Raw genomic sequence first — 16,558 nt, forward strand, 5'->3', positions numbered from 1 at the left:
AAAAACTAGACAAGCCATTTACAACACACATTTTGCTTCTCTACAAAAGAAAAAGGACACTAAACTATCTAAACTACTACATGCCACAAGGGGCCACAACAGTGGTTCCCTTAACCCACCCAGCAATATTGTTAATCTATCCAGCTATACTCTTAGGACAGATTTTTCTGCTGGGCTATCTCGGGGCCTCTCCTTCTGCCCCTCCACCCCCACGAATATGAAACAGTTCTGTGGTGACCTAGAATCCTATTTTCGACGTCTCTGACTCAAGGATTATTTCCAACACACCTCTGAACAACATACTAAACCCACAGAGACCTTCCTATCAAGACTACAGAAAGAAGGATTCTGGGTGGACTCTTCCTGAAGGTCGAAACAACAGACTGGACTTCTACATAGAGTGCTTCCGCCAATATGCATGGGCTGAAATTGTGGAAAAGCAGCATCACTTGCCCCATAACCTCAGCCGTGCAGAACACAATGCCATCCACAGCCTCAGAAACAACTCTGACATCGTAATCAAAAAGGCTGACAAAGGAGGTGCTGTCATAATCATGAATAGGTTGGAATATGAACAAGAGGCTGCTAGGCAGCTCTCCAACACCACTTTCTACAAGCCATTACCCTCTGATCCCACTGAGAGTTACCGAAAGAAACTACACCATCTGCTCAAGAAACTCCCTGAAAAAGCACAAGAACAAATCCGCAAAGACACACCCCTAGAATCCCGACCAGATGTATTCTACCTGCTACCCAAGATCCATAAACCTGGAAATCCCAGATGCCCCATCATCTCAGGCATTGGCAACCTAACAGCAGGATTGTCTGGCTATGTAGACTCCCTCTTCAGGCCCTATGCTACGAACACTCCCAGCTATTTTCGAGACACCACTGACTTCCTGAGGAAACTACAATCCATCGGTGATCTTCCTGATAACACCATCCTGGCCACTGTAGATGTAGAAGCCCTCTACACCAACATTCCACACAAAGATGGACTACAAGTCATCAGGAACAGTATCCCCGATAATGTCACGGCAAATCTGGTGGCTGAACTTTGACTTTGTCCTCAACCATAACTATTTCACATTTGGGGACAATGTATACCTTCAAATCAGCGGAACTGCTATGGGTACTCGCATGGCCCCACAGTATGCCAACATTTTTATGGCTGACTTAGAAGAACGCTTCCTCAGCTCTCTTCCCCTAATGCCCCTACTCTACTTGTGCTACATTGATGACATCTTCATCATCTGGACCCATCTTGAGGAATTCCACCATCAACCTCAGGCTGGACCAGTCCACACAAGAGATCCACTTCCTGGACATTACAGTGCTAATAAGCCATGGTTACGTAAACACCACCCTATACTGGAAACCTACTGACTGCTATACTTAACTACATGCCTCCAGCTTTCATCCAGACCACACCACACAATCCACTGTCTACAGCCAAGCTCTACGATGCAACCACATTTGCTCCAACCCCAGACAGAGACAAACTCCTACAAGATCTCTATCAAGCGTTCTTACAACTACAATACCCACCTGCTGAAGTGAAGAAACACACTGACAGAACCAGAAGACTACCCAGAAATTACCTACTACAGGACAGGCCCAACAAAGAAAATAACAGAACGCCACTAGCCATCACCTTCAGCCCTCAACTAAAACCTCTCCAACGCATCATCAAGGATCTCCAACCTATCCTGAAGGATGACCCATCACTCTTACAGATCTTGGGAGACAGGCCAGTCCTTGCTTAGAGACAGCCCCCCAACCTGAAGCAAATACTCACTAGCAACCACACACCACACAACAAAAACACTAACCCAGGAACCTATCCTTGCAACAAAGCCCGTTGCCAACTGTGCCCACATATCTATTCAGGGGACACCATCATAGGGCCTAATCACATCAGCCACACTATCAGAGGCTCCGTTCACCTGCACATCTACCAATGTGACATATGCCATCACGTGCCAGCAATACCCCTCTGCCATGTACATTGGCCAAACTGAACAGTCTCTACGTAAAAGAATAAATGGACACAAATCAGACGTCAAGAATTATAACATTCAAAATCCAGTCGGAGAACACTTCCATCTCTCTGGTCACTCGATTACAGACCTAAAAGTGGCAATTCTTCAACAAAAAAACTTCAAAAACAGAATCCAACGAGAGACTGCTGAATTAGAATTAATTTGCAAACTGGATACAATTAATTTAGGCTTGAATAAAGCCTGGGAGTGGATGTGTCATTACACAAAGTAAAACTATTTCCCCTTGTTTATTCCCCCCCCACCACCACTACTGTTCCTCACATGTTCTTGTCAACTGCTGTAAATTGCCCACCTTGATTATCACTACAAAAGGTGTCGTCCTCCCCGTCCCCCCTCTCTCCTGCTGGTAATAGCTCACCCTACCTGATCACTCTCGTTACAGTGTGTATGGTAACACCCACTGTTTCATGTTCTCTATGTATATAAAATCTGCCCACTGTATTTTCCACTGCATGCGTCCGATGAAGTGAGCTGTAGCTCACGAAAGCTTATGCTCAAATAAATTTGTTCGTCTCTAAGGTGCCACAAGTACTCCTTTTTCTTTTTGCGGATACAGACTAACATGGCTGGTACTCCTGAAATCAGCAAAACCATGTCATTTTAGTGATTTCCTGAGCAAGTAATTATCCATTGTTAACCTTTATGGGAAGAACTTTTCTGATTCAACCACAATATAGTTGTTAAATTTATCAAACAGAAATTTCTCTCCTATTTGTAACTGCAGCTGCCTAAAGTAAAACAAAAATTTAATAATTGTATTATATATTTTATAAATGAAATATATATCTGTTTTCTAATGCTTAGAAGCAAGCCATTTTACCACTTTACTACATAATCAAAACTAGGAACTTATAAGTGAATTTCAAGTAGTTTTTTGCTGAATCTGAGTCCTGGGCCTGCAAATCTACCCTGGAAATCTTTTAAGAGCTAGTTCTCTCACAGTATGTAAGACCTGGGCTAAGATCCATTGAAGTCAATGGGAGTCATTTTATTAATTTCACTGGACATCAGCTCAGGCCTTTTCACTTTAATCTTGCAAGATTAATGTATTGGCAGATACCTGCACAGTTTACTCCTGGGGGAGCTTTGTGCCACTGCGCATGCGCAGAATTCATTACTTCCATGCAGAAAAATTGCTTTCTGACAGGGAAGCAAAGGGAAGCCTCAAGAGTGGTCACGCACCCTTCCCCAGCATAGCGGGTGCATTATTTCAGGCACCCAGAGCAACTGGCAGAGAGGTAAATCACAGCAGGGGGTGGGGCTGGGGATACTTCAGCCAGTGGCTACTTCCCTGTGCCAGGCCCAGCTGCTAATCCTGGCTGGACGGGGGATGGGGAAGGATGGTACCACCTCTTTCCCAGTTGAAAAAGGACCCTTGTGGCTCCAGTCAGCACTGCTGACCAGGCAGCTAAAAGTCTCGTTGGCAGGGCTGGCAGGCTCCCTACCTGGCTCTGTGCCACTCCCCAGAAACAGTGACATGTTCCTAGGCGAAGGGACAACGATTGGGGCTCTGTGTGCTGACCCCGCCCCAAGCGCTGGCTCCGCAGCACCCATTGATCAAGAATTGCAGCCAATGGGAGCTGCAGGGGTGGCATCTGCGGGCAGAGGCAGTGTGCAAAGCCACCTGGCCACACCTCCATCGAGGAGCCGAGCGACATGTCACCGTTTCCAGGGAGCTGCCCAAGGTGAGTGCCACTCGGAGCCCACTCCCCTCTCACATCACAACCCCTGCCCCAGCCCTGAGCCCTCTCTTGCATCTCAAACCCCACCATAGCTCAGCACCCCCCCCCTGCACTCGGAACCCCTTGGTCCCAGCTGGAGCCCTCTCCTGCACCCCAAACCTCTCATTCCCAGCCCGGTGAAAATGAGCGAGTGAGTGAGGGTTGGGGAGAGCGAGTGACAGAGGGAGGGGATGCAGTGACAAGGGGGATGGAGCCTCGGAGAAGGGGCAGGGGAAGGGATGGGGCCTTTTGGCCGGGGTGGGGAAGGGAGCGGGGCAAGGGTGTTCAGTTTTTTGTGCAATTAGAAAGTTGGCAACCCTATCTTCCACTGCAAGGAGCAGACCCAGGAAATCTTCCCAGGTTGCAGGATGCTCCACACCCCTCCCGCTGCTTCCTGCCCCATTGCTCCTCAGCTGTGGTGGGAGGAGTCACTGTACGGGGAGCTGCTTCCTCTGTCTGCCACCCATGCATCTGGACCCCCCCATTGAACCTTTCTCCCGCCCCTGCACCCGGAACCTCCCCACTGAGCTCCCCACATCCTAACTCCCACCGCGCTGAGCCTCCTGCATCCAGACTCCCACCCCTGCACCTACACTACCGCTTGCTGAGCCCCCTGCACTTGAACCCGCACCCCAATGAGTCCCACCCCCTTGCACTTGGACCACACCTCACTGAACCCCTGCACACCCGACTCTCCCCCCTCCTCAGCTACGCACCATCCCCTCATATCCAGACCCCCTCCCACTGAGCCCCAACCACCTTCACCTGGACCCCTCTGCAGAATCCCATTACCCCTGCACTCAGAACCCCAAATGACCCCCTGTGCATCCAGATCCCCCCCCACTAAGCCGCTGTACACAGATTACCCCACATAGAATCCTCACCCCACACCTGGATCCCTCCACACTTGGATCCTGCTGAGATGAACCTGCCTGTCCCACACCTGGTGCACCTGGCATGGAGGGGTAGGGCCCTGGGGTGTTTCTCGAGCAGGCCTGGCCCTTGCACTGTCAGGGTCAGGTGCAGCCGAGTCTGTGTCCTGGGGGTGGGTCACAGGGGGCTCTCCCACTTCTGTGCAGCCAGTGGCCTGTGCTCCCCGCTGCTATGTTGGAGCCTCCATATATATTTATTGACAAATAAAATTTGCCAAATTTTAAAATATTGTGTTCAGAAAAAAAATTTTGTGCAGAAATTTTAATTTTTTGGTGCAGAATTCCCTCAGGAGTAACAGTTGTGATACCTGCTGACGTCAATGAGGCTCTATCTTCTTGCAAGAGGAGTGGGTCTCTTTTCTTGCGTTACTAGCCGAAACCAAAAAACAGGAGGAGGTGACTGTTTTTAAAAAAAAAAATGCATATGGGAGAAGGTAAGGGTTGGGTTCTGATCTCAGTTATGCTAGCATTAATTAATCTATTAAAATGAGTGGAGTTGCCTCTTATTTACTGTACACTGGTTTAAGATCCAAAAATGGCCTTAATGGAACTTTTTTAAAACACTAAACATATGGCTGTCTGCTTTGAGCTTTAGATGAAAGTTCTTATTTTATTTGAAGAGTGATCCCCCATTATGACAGATAATGAAATAATTGTACTAGCCATAGAAAAATACTCCTATTTCAAAATCAAACTTATAGTAAAATCCTTTGAGCTATATTGATATGTAGGGATAGTAAATTTAACAATGACATGTTGATGGGAGCCTTCATAATTCCTTAATTGTAGGGAAATCATTATACAAGAATGTTAAGGTGAAAAGGAAACCTTTGTAGATGTTTAAAGGAGCATATCCACTTCAAGAAGCCTAAATTAAAAGGGGGGGACAAAGGTCATGGGCAGTCTTTCACTGGTGATGGGTTTATTGAGAGAGAGAAGCCAGTAAAAGAATAAACTGCTATATAAATTTTCTCAGTATGATGTTACCAAGAAAAGGAAACATTTAAACTGAGAATTTGAAAAAAATAAATAAATGAAGATTGAGGTATTTCCCCCACCCAGTAGGGCTTCTGCTAATATTTTGGTAGCAGCAGGATATCTTATTGTCTCTTAGAATCATAGAATCATAGAATATCAGGGTTGGAAGGGACCCCTGAAGGTCATCTAGTCCAACCCCCTGCTCGAAGCAGGACCAATTCCCAGTTAAATCATCCCAGCCAGGGCTTTGTCAAGCCTGACCTTAAAAACTTCCAAGGAAGGAGATTCCACCACCTCCCTAGGCAACGCATTCCAGTGTTTCACCACCCTCTTAGTGAAAAAGTTTTTCCTAATATCCAATCTAAACCTCCCCCACTTCAACTTGAGGCCATTACTCCTCGTTCTGTCATCTGCTACCATTGAGAACAGTCTAGAGCCATCCTCTTTGGAACCCCCTTTCAGGTAGTTGAAAGCAGCTATCAAATCCCCCCTCATTCTTCTCTTCTGCAGGCTAAACAATCCCAGCTCCCTCAGCCTCTCCTCATAAGTCATGTGTTCTAGACCCCTAATCATTTTTGTTGCCCTTCGCTGGACTCTCTCCAATTTATCCACATCCTTCTTGTAGTGTGGGGCCCAAAACTGGACACAGTACTCCAGATGAGGCCTCACCAATGTCGAATAGAGGGGGACGATCACGTCCCTCGATCTGCTCGCTATGCCCCTACTTATACATCCCAAAATGCCATTGGCCTTCTTGGCAACAAGGGCACACTGCTGACTCATATCCAGCTTCTCGTCCACTGTCACCCCTAGGTCCTTTTCCGCAGAACTGCTGCCTAGCCATTCGATCCCTAGTCTGTAGCGGTGCATTGGATTCTTCCGTCCTAAGTGCAGGACCCTGCACTTATCCTTATTGAACCTCATCAGATAGCTCTTGAAGAGCTATCAATGCTCTTTGTGAGAAGAGGAATGGATACTGTGTAACTGCCACATCACAAGTGCAAGTGAAAACAGAGACAGCCGATGTTATGAACTGCTTAATAGCATTACACATGGTGAGACTGGTAAGAAGAATTCTACAGATCAAAGCAGCTTATGTCTGAGGCTTGAGGTCTTCTATCTCTCTTTTCTTACCTTTCTCTCTATCATAGCATTCATTCTTTCATCCAGGCTCCTCTTTCCTTCTGATCTCCTCATTCTTTGTCCACCAATTCCGCTGGTATCTCCAGTTGTCCCCCTGAGAAGAATCAACTCTCTAGATGACAGGTTTCAGAGTAACAGCCGTGTTAGTCTGTATTCGCAAAAAGAAAAGGAGTACTTGTGGCACCTTAGAGACTAACCAATTTATAATCTCTAGATGATTTCCCACCACTCCTATATCAAAAGTGGGATCAGTGTGGATGTGGATGACTCAAACAAGCAGTAACAAATTAGGCCAATTGCTGTATTAGAAACCCTTAAAAGATCCCAATTTTCAGAGGGGGTCTGTTTAAAACTTTCTGAAAATTGGGTTCCTTAAGAGATTTCTCAAGTTGGGCATCTAAAATCCGTAGTCACTTTTGAAAATCGTGACCTAAGTGACCAATGTGACACTAGCAGACCCGGTGCCAGCTCTTGCCAAGACTTGAGACATTCACTAAGAACTGACAAACTCACAACTGGAGACCAGACCAGTTTATATGTGTGTTAGATTTGCTGAAAATAGATATTAATCTTATAAGAATGTTTTTACTGTTTAGACTCTATGAAATGCTTGTAAATTGTTGCATGCATTAATCTCGCTTGTAATGTCTGTGTTTCATGCTATACAAAAATTACGTAGATTTTGCTTTATAACTTTGACAGTTTTTTGCACTGAAGTTGTGAACCCAGGGACAAGAATTGTCATTCCCACCCCTTGCCCATCCAGGAGGACTATCGATATTTAAGTGGGCTGTTATAAGACAAAAACGTTGTTAGTTGCCCCACCTGTGCAGGAGGCCTTGTCCCATTGCTTTGAAGGCTGGAACAGGGAAATGAAAAAAAATCTTCACATCAACTATTTTTATCTCTTAACCCTGTGAGAATTCAAACAGCAAACATGCCAAACTAGACCTAGCGATCCCCAGTGGCTGCTTCCTGGATCCGGTTTGAAAGATGCTTTGAATTGATAGATCACTATAACTCTGTCACTCTTAGGGTTTAGATTGCAGCTCATTTGTTCAAATGTTTCCTTGCTTTAACCTCTAAACAACTCTCTTATTTCTCTTTCCTAGTTAATAAACCTTTAGATAGTTTATTACAGGATTGGTTATAGGTACTGTCTCTGGTGTAAGATCTGGGGTAGAGGACTGGCCTCTGGGGATGGGAAGTAACCTAAGTATTGTGAGATTATTATTTTTATTTTTGTGTAAGTGACCATTTATCACATAGTCTAGTTTGTCTCGTGGCAAGATAGACCAGTGCTTTTTAACCTCTGCAGTCTCAGGGGTCGATCTGTCTGACTCCATGGCAAGACCGTTATAATGATCCAGGAGTTCCCATTTGTTACTGACTTGGTAAAACCTAACTATCAAACATACCACCACTCGGAGGGATCTGCCCTGTTTTTGACAGTCTGCCCTGAAGTAGGCAGTCAGTTTCGTGAGCCACTCCAGACACTGTGACACTCTATAGGTATGTATCTTTTGGAGGAGGGGGCAGGAAATCTCACTGAAACATTATCTGAAATGAAACTACTCAGGTTGGCAACAACTGCATGTCTCTAGCACCTCTGTGGAAATTACACTAAACTAGACCCATAAAGCCTTGGATTACTTAGGTCACAAGATTATAACTGTTGAATTTATAAGCATAAATTTTAAAAAATGCCAAAATGATTGCTTTTTTTCCTCAAGTAAAATATTGTGACACCTCCACAAGGATCTTTCTATTCAGACTTTTGGCTAAAACCGAGTGTGGGAACAGTTTAGTATTTGATATATCCTCTGCCAGAGATAATATCCTGCCTTGGAAGGGAGGTGGATTTGAAGAACTAATAGGTCTTTTCCATCTGTAACTACTGCCAGTATTCTCATATTTTTGATCAGGAAAATGTGTTGCTGAAAACTACAGAGAATAACCATCCCAATTGCCTGTACCAAAGGCAAATTTTGTTGGATGAGTAGAGATGTTGATGAATGACATGATTTGAAATGTTTTCATCCCAATGGCTTCCTCTGCTGGTGTGTTTCGTGTTTTTTGTCTTTGATTTTTCAGTTGCCAAAACACTTGATGAGCAGATTTGCGGATAATGACACTCTTACTTGGAGGTTTAAATAAAAATCTGTTCCATTTGCAACTGAAAAGACCTAGAATTAAATTTTAAGCAAACTGGGCTGGAATTTGATCTCACACCAGTAAAATAAATCAACTGAAGTCAATAGAGTTACACTATAAAAAGCTATAAAACTGTGTAGTAAGTGAGCTCCAAACCACAGGCCTGTTGTTTCTTCCTTGGAGAAGGTTAGGGTCAGAAATGGCTGATATTGACAAAATATTATCTTGCAGTAAATTTTCACTATCCACTAGAATGGACTTTTAATATGCAGAAGTTCCCACTTTCCTGGAGAGGAACCATTGGAAGAAAAAGCAAAATGAATTAAGCATTGCAAATTTCTTACTTTATAAAACAAATACCTACATTTTGTAATCAGTCCCTCTGTCTAGTATTCACTATGAGTCATCAGACTTCGTGGAGGGGGGGGGTTGGGGGTGAGAAAACCTGGATTTGTGCTGGAAATGGCCCAACTTGATGATCACTTTAGATAAGCTATTACCAGCAGGACAGTGGGGTGGGAGGAGGTATTGTTTCATGATCTCTGTGTGTATATAATATCTGCTGCAGTTTCCACAGTATGCATCTGATGAAGTGAGCTGTAGCTCACGAAAGCTCATGCTCAAATAAATTGGTTAGTCTCTAAGGTGCCACAAGTACTCCTTTTCTTTTTGCGAATACAGACTAACACAGCTGTTACTCTGAAACAGGGCAAAATTAGAAGACTTTTGTCCAGACAGACCTTGGGGTGGACAGTCACACACAGACTTGAGCAGAAATGAACTAGGGAAAAGGTTGTTTGGGAATTGTTTGACAGAAGTATTCTTATTCCTTGTGAACAATTAAACAAGAAGAGTGGAGAGCTGACTAGTTTATATTTCTTTTTTCATGTGTAACTAAGAGCAAATATTCAACATCTTTTAAATCCAACATTAGAACAGAAAGATGCAGGAACCTCTAGTTCATAAAAAGATTCATAGAGCCTTAGGCCAGAACCCCAGATAATGTATATCTGCATAGTTTCATTGAAGTCACTGGAGGCTGTGCCACATCATATCACCCAAGGGTCTGGCCCTAAATCTTTTATTTGTATAAATGTGTGAGCCTTGTTGATGTCACCTGTACAACTCAGTTGACAGTCCAGTGGAATGAAAATCTCTTTGTTAGGAGATTAAGTACTGAGAAATGAAATCTTATTCTGTAGAATAAACTGGAAACCTTAAAATGTAACAGTCCAATTTTCATCCTCCCAGTCAACATGCCACTGAAAATGCCCTGACATAGCTAAAGCACAACCATTGTCATGTGAAAAATCTACATTTTCACATGAAAAAAAAAAAATTTATGCACGCAAGGCCTAGCAAGGGATTTTTGCAAGTCCACCCATTTTAGTGTCAAGTATGGCATGTGCATCCAATGATACATCTACACTGCAAAAAAAGTGTTCTTATTTTGGGTTAGCTAATCCAGGTTAAAACAACAATGAAGACATGGCAACTCTGACTGGCAGCTCATGTTCAACCCCAAACTCCCTTATAGGCTTTAACTCAAGCTACTAACCTGTGTTAAAAGCCGAGTTGTATGTTTTCATGACTATTTTTTTGTAGTGTAAACAAACCACTAGGAGGCTTTAAAAACGTGGCCCATTATCGATCTTTCCAGCCAGCAGCATTTATGATGTATGGGATTTTTGCATGGCATGTTTCTACATGTAACTAGAAAAGGCCACTATCCTGGAAGCATGAACTTCTGTAATATCATGGGAATGTATTTGTATCATCTCCTAATAATGCCAAAGTTAACTTTTATGTCTCACTTTTCAAGGAGATGCCCACAAAACCCCCTTTGCTGTTTAATCCTTGTAGGATGTCCAGATCTCATTGAAAACATCTCTAGTAGGTGCTAAATATGCCAGCATCTGCCTCTTCAGAATGCTCCTCCAAAACCGTTATACAAAACATTGTAATATTTTAGTCTGTAAACACACATTTTCTTTTTCTTAAAAGTAGGTTGGAGAGAAGCATAAATTAGAATCCTTAAATCATAAGGTGACATCCTGGCCTCATTTAAATCAATGGCAAAACTCCAATTGACTTATAGAGCCAGCATTTCACCTCTAATGTTTAGGATATAAAAAAAGATCTTTAAGGTCCTACCTACACTATTATCAGGCCAGTGAAAGGTTGTTTCCTGTAATATATTTTCTGGTGTTTGTTTTCCAGTCTGCTTTTCAACAATGGGGTTTCTACCACTTTCCTCAGGATATTATTCCACAATCTAATAGATCCTGTTCATGCTGGACTTCGAATCAGCTTTCAAATACCCAGTAGTTTCTTTAAAGCCTTCTGAAAAAGAATTGTTTTCAAGGATATATTTGCTTTGCCAGTATTATGATTTGTTGTTCATCTTGTGGATTTTTAAAGATCTCTGTACTTGGTATTCAAATTAATGGCCTTGCTGTATTTGGCTGGATAAAACACGCTCAGTACAATGTACATAATACTTACATTTCTCTGATATGCATACTTGGTAAAAGCTTTCTCAGTTTCATCATTTAGACAGGTAGGATCCAATAAATCATGCACTGCACTCACAGTGGGATGACAATGGGGTTGGGGGTAGAGGAAAATATCAGGCAACTGCTGCAGGAGACCCATCCAAAAGCCTTGAGCCAATGTTTAAACCTGAAAGATGTGAAATGGTTTGAAATGCATTAAACTGATATTCTTTTTCTTTCTCTTCTTGCAAATGCCTTGTTAGATGTTTCAGTAGAAGCTTATGTTTCTTATATATGGTCTGCTCTTGTTTCCAAGCCCATATGTAACTAAAGTATCATTCTAAATGCATTCTGCCACTGGCCAGTTGTGCACCCTTGCACATAGCACTTAGTTCTAGATTTTCAAAAATGTCCACTAGTGTTGAGTACCTCTGTTTTCTTGGATATACAGCTTGAGACATATGGGGCCTGATGTTCAGAAAAGCTGAACACCCTACAATACTAGCTGATGAAGTCAATGGGAGTTGCATGTGCTTGACCATGCTTAAAATTGTACTTGATATTTCTAAAATTGGGGGACCAAATACTGAGGTGCACACAACTAGTGGATACCTTTTGAAAATCTAGTCCGTAATTTCTCTGATTCCATTTCTCAGTGTATAAAATGGGAAAGTGCCAATCTGGATTCAGCACTGTGCTATTCCAGCTCTTACAGAGAGATGTTGTGATGGTAACAGATCATCCATAGCCTCAGCTCCAGTGGGTCACCCCACCTCTTGAACATTTTTGAGCCTAGATTTATCAGGGAAGACCTCATTGCATGCTGCAGAAATCCATTTGTCCATTGTATGGTAGTGGCAGCAGCAAAGTAGAATGGGTCCCCTGGTAATCTGTCAGTAGAATAAAAATACATTCTTGATCTCAACAGTCTGGGAAGTCAATAGCTGAAGGAAAGTCTCTGAGCTTGATTCTCCTCTCACTTTTATACCAGTTTCAAACCCTGTCTTGGAAACTGACTATTCAGCAGTTAAAGTACAGTAGCTAGGGGACATCTCCTACAGTATATACAGTGGACAATGGAGAAATATTACCTGAGGGCCAAATTCTGTTCCCTTGGAGGGGTAAATTCAACATAACTCCATTGACTTACATCTAGTCAGTCCAGACTTGCACTGATGTAAATGAAAGAGGAATTTTAGCCCTTGGCTAGAATTTCTCCACTTGAAACTCTCCATTCTCCACAGTATGCTATACAGATATATGCCCCCATTATAACTTTAGCAACTGTAAGCTTAACTGCTGAATAGTCAGTTTGCAATACAGGTTTTGCTATTCATAATTATTGTCTGGAGGAAAAACATCAGTAGACTGTGTGCATAAACAGGCCAAGTATCCTTGTTAGATGAATGCAATGGTAATTTAATGGAAAGGATCAACAGAAAGGCAAATCTATTGCATCTCATCATTTTCCCCTAAGCTTTCACTTAATTTCCTCCTAACACACATTGTCATGACTTTTTTTAATTTCACACCAGCTTTTGTGAAGGTTAGAACATCTAATCAGTGAGAACAGAACATTTGTCTTTTTTTTCCTTTAATTTAAATTCACTGCTTGCTAGTCTACTCCCTTAAACGCACAAGAACACAAACTGTCTTCACAAACCTATATACACACTGTCTCTCATTATCTCACATCCTTGTGTATGTATGCACATGCTCTTTCTCTGCTTCTCTCACTCATGCACAATCACACAGTTTTCTTCTTCAGCATCTCCAGTTTTACTTCATAACTATAACATCTCACTGGATCCCACTTCCGTGGCAATTATCCTGTTTTTTTAAAAAATGAAGCAAAAGGTTTATTTTCCTATCTTGAAGCCTAAAACAATAGGTGTTTAACTGAGTGTCAGAGAGAGAAAATTAAAAGAATCAATGTAATTTTCAGTCTGGTCAATGTAATTGGTATTAATTTACCGCTCCTCTCAACTGATCAGAATCCTTTTACCCTTTCCGCTACTTGGTAGCGTCTCAGCAAAAATTACCAGCATCACCCCACTTCTTGCTGTAGGCTGTGAAAACGCAACCTACTATAGGTTTATCCATGCACATTCTAAAAGAAAAGGTCCTACATTTCTCCTTCAGATTTCTAAGCCTCGTGTTTGTGCTAGCCATATAAGTATTATGAATAAGAATATAAATTCCAGATTGTTTTAACCCAGACTTTAAAAATTCTAAGCTCTGTTCCAGAAATACAATTTAGGTATTTTTCACCTCACATTAATTGATGATCATGCTGCTGCCATAATGATGCAATTTCCCAATAGCCTGGACATGCCTGTTCTTTAGCTGACGTCATGATGATAACAAATTGCACATTTAATAGTCTAATGGGGGGCGGGGATGTCAGGTTATCTATCAAGGGATCACTTTGATCCATGACTTTTATGAAGCTCATATCCCCAAAAGAAGCTCACGAAAGCTTATGCTCAAATAAATTGGTTAGTCTCTAAGGTGCCACAAGTACTCCTTTCCTCTTGTACCTGTCCCATTGGGATTGGAAGCTCTTATATATAAGGAGTCAAAGGTAATGGAGCCCCCATTAATACTGGTCACCATGAAACATGAAGGTTTATGACCAAACTTGTTTAAAAACCAATTTGAAAGATTTGTTATTAAAAGGGATATGCTTCACTACTTTTACTAGTTACTAATTCCATATTTATCTAGCCATTATTGGTAAAATCTGCTTAGCTTGAAAACATAAAGTTTTCCCCTGTTTTTTAATTCAGTGATTCCTGAGTTGTGTTTTTTCCCTCCACTGGATTCCTAAAAGCAGCAAAAAGAAAACCAGAGTTCTTGTTTACTTCATTGTTTGTGCATTGGTATAATCAAACATCCATAAGAATGTGAACAGATCTGAGATGAGTTAATGCTTGTTCACTTAAAAAGTAGAACTGTACAAAACTAAAGGGTTTAATATTTCATTATAAACCCCCAAACCTGGGTCAGACTCACTGAAATTATTTTTGGTAATCTTGGGTTGACTCTCCATGGTACCAAATCCATCCACTATCTAGTTATTTATACCATTCTTACTTTTATTATTTGTTGTTGTTTAAGTAATCCCTACAGGCCCCAATCAAGATCAAGGGCACATTGTAGACACCTAGTAAGAGACCTGGTCTGCTCCAAAAAATTTACAATCTAAATAGGAAAGACAGACAAAAGGTAGGAGACAGGAAGTATAATTAACTCCATTTTACAAAGGGTAAACTAAGGGTCTGTCTACACTTTGAGCTGGAGAAGTAACTTCTAACTTGAGGAGATATGCCCATGCTGCCTCTTGTGGAGCAAGTGTGCTAAAAACAGAAGTGTAGCTGCAGTGGCAGAAGTGGCAGTGCAGGCAGTGGGGAGGGTTAGCTGCTCTGAGAATATACCTAGCACCATGGATGGGATTGTACTCATGGTGGCTAGCCCCTCCCACCATTCACATCACCATGGCTACACTTCTGTTTTTAGTACACTAGCTCTATCAGAGCTAGAGTGGGTATGTCTCCTTGAGCTGGAAGCTATACCTCCAACTGAAAGTGTACACTTACACTCAGATGCAGGGAGATTAAGTGAATTGTCCAAGGTCACATGGGAATCCTACATTAGACACAAGCAATTTAATGCAGCTCTCCCAATTCTCATCCTAGTTCAATAACCACAAAACCAATTATTCCATATTATTATGGACAGATCTTGGGACAAGTTTCAAGCAAACCTGGGTTGACTGTGTTTGAGCCTGAAATCAGGTGAAACTTTTCAGTTATGGCTGAGTTTTGCTTTGAGCGTGGGGAGCGCTCACAGGGTATAAATGTATGCAAAGTTCATAAAATTAAAAAGATGTTTGCAGGGAGGGGTGGGTCTCAGAGTCCAGGTTCCAGCCTGAGTAGGAATGCCTATACTGCTATTTTTAGCCATGTAGTACAAGCAGGAGTCAATTGACCCAGGGTCTGAGAGTCACGGGAGGAGGGGAGGTTGTTTTGGTGGTTTTTGCCAGGTAGATGTTCCCATGGTTTATTGTGTTTCTTGCATAAATGGCTATTTATTTTAAACTATTGCTTTCTATAAACAGGATAGGTTTTTGGAGTCGGAAGAATAATCTCTACCAACGTATAGCCACTTCTTAATGTGATCAAGCATTAGGTCCTTTAACTGAGATTCTATCATTCTCTAAGGTCCTGATGCTATCGAGGACACTCACGTTAGTGTATCTGCATCAGTCCAGTTACTATAGTCCACATTGCCCAGTACAATTTAGTTAGCGTCAGTGCAGTGGTATCATCTGGTGTAGCTACGTTAATGTAGTTACACCAGGTTGAATTTTCTTAATGGAGACCGCACCTGATGTTCACTTCCTGACAGTTTTCTGGAGCTTGGAATCTGCATTTCAGCCAAATCCTTGCCCTAGCATTTTCTGCTGAAGGTACAGCACCCTACATTCCTTCTTTTTCATACATTTTAAATTCATGTCACTTGGCAATTCATATGAACAGCCCTTTCCTTTATTTTCCATAATGTCTAAAGCACTAGGAGAAAAGCTTTGGGAGTGCACTAGGAGAAAGATATAGATAATTATGGTTTTAAAGTTTTAAGAGGCTTTGTGCATCATATGAAGATTTATACTTCACCAATAACTTTAAAAAAATTAAATTGATTTATCTACAATTGTGGTATATTTAAGACTTTTAAAACGCCATGGCGCATGTGGCTTTCCCTGCATGATCTGAAGTATTTTCAAAATACTTTAGAATACGTTAATGTGTGACGTGTCTACAGGCTATTAAAAATTATCAGAGGCGTAATTAACTCTTTAGGTTGTCTGCTTAATGAACGCAGCAGATTTGCTAAGGCATTATATATCACTTAGTCTTAGTTGTGCTAAATTGCTCAGCCTTTAGTCACAACAATTGTAACGAAGCTTGGGATAAATCATGCGGAGTGTGCTCATAATGCTAAACCTATGGCTTTTTTTGTGCTTTTGCGAGCATGAATTCTTTCTCATTTCAACAATGCAATAGAAACAG

Source organism: Eretmochelys imbricata, chromosome 13, assembly GCF_965152235.1.
Source record: "Eretmochelys imbricata isolate rEreImb1 chromosome 13, rEreImb1.hap1, whole genome shotgun sequence".
Taxonomy (NCBI): Eukaryota; Metazoa; Chordata; order Testudines; family Cheloniidae; genus Eretmochelys; species Eretmochelys imbricata.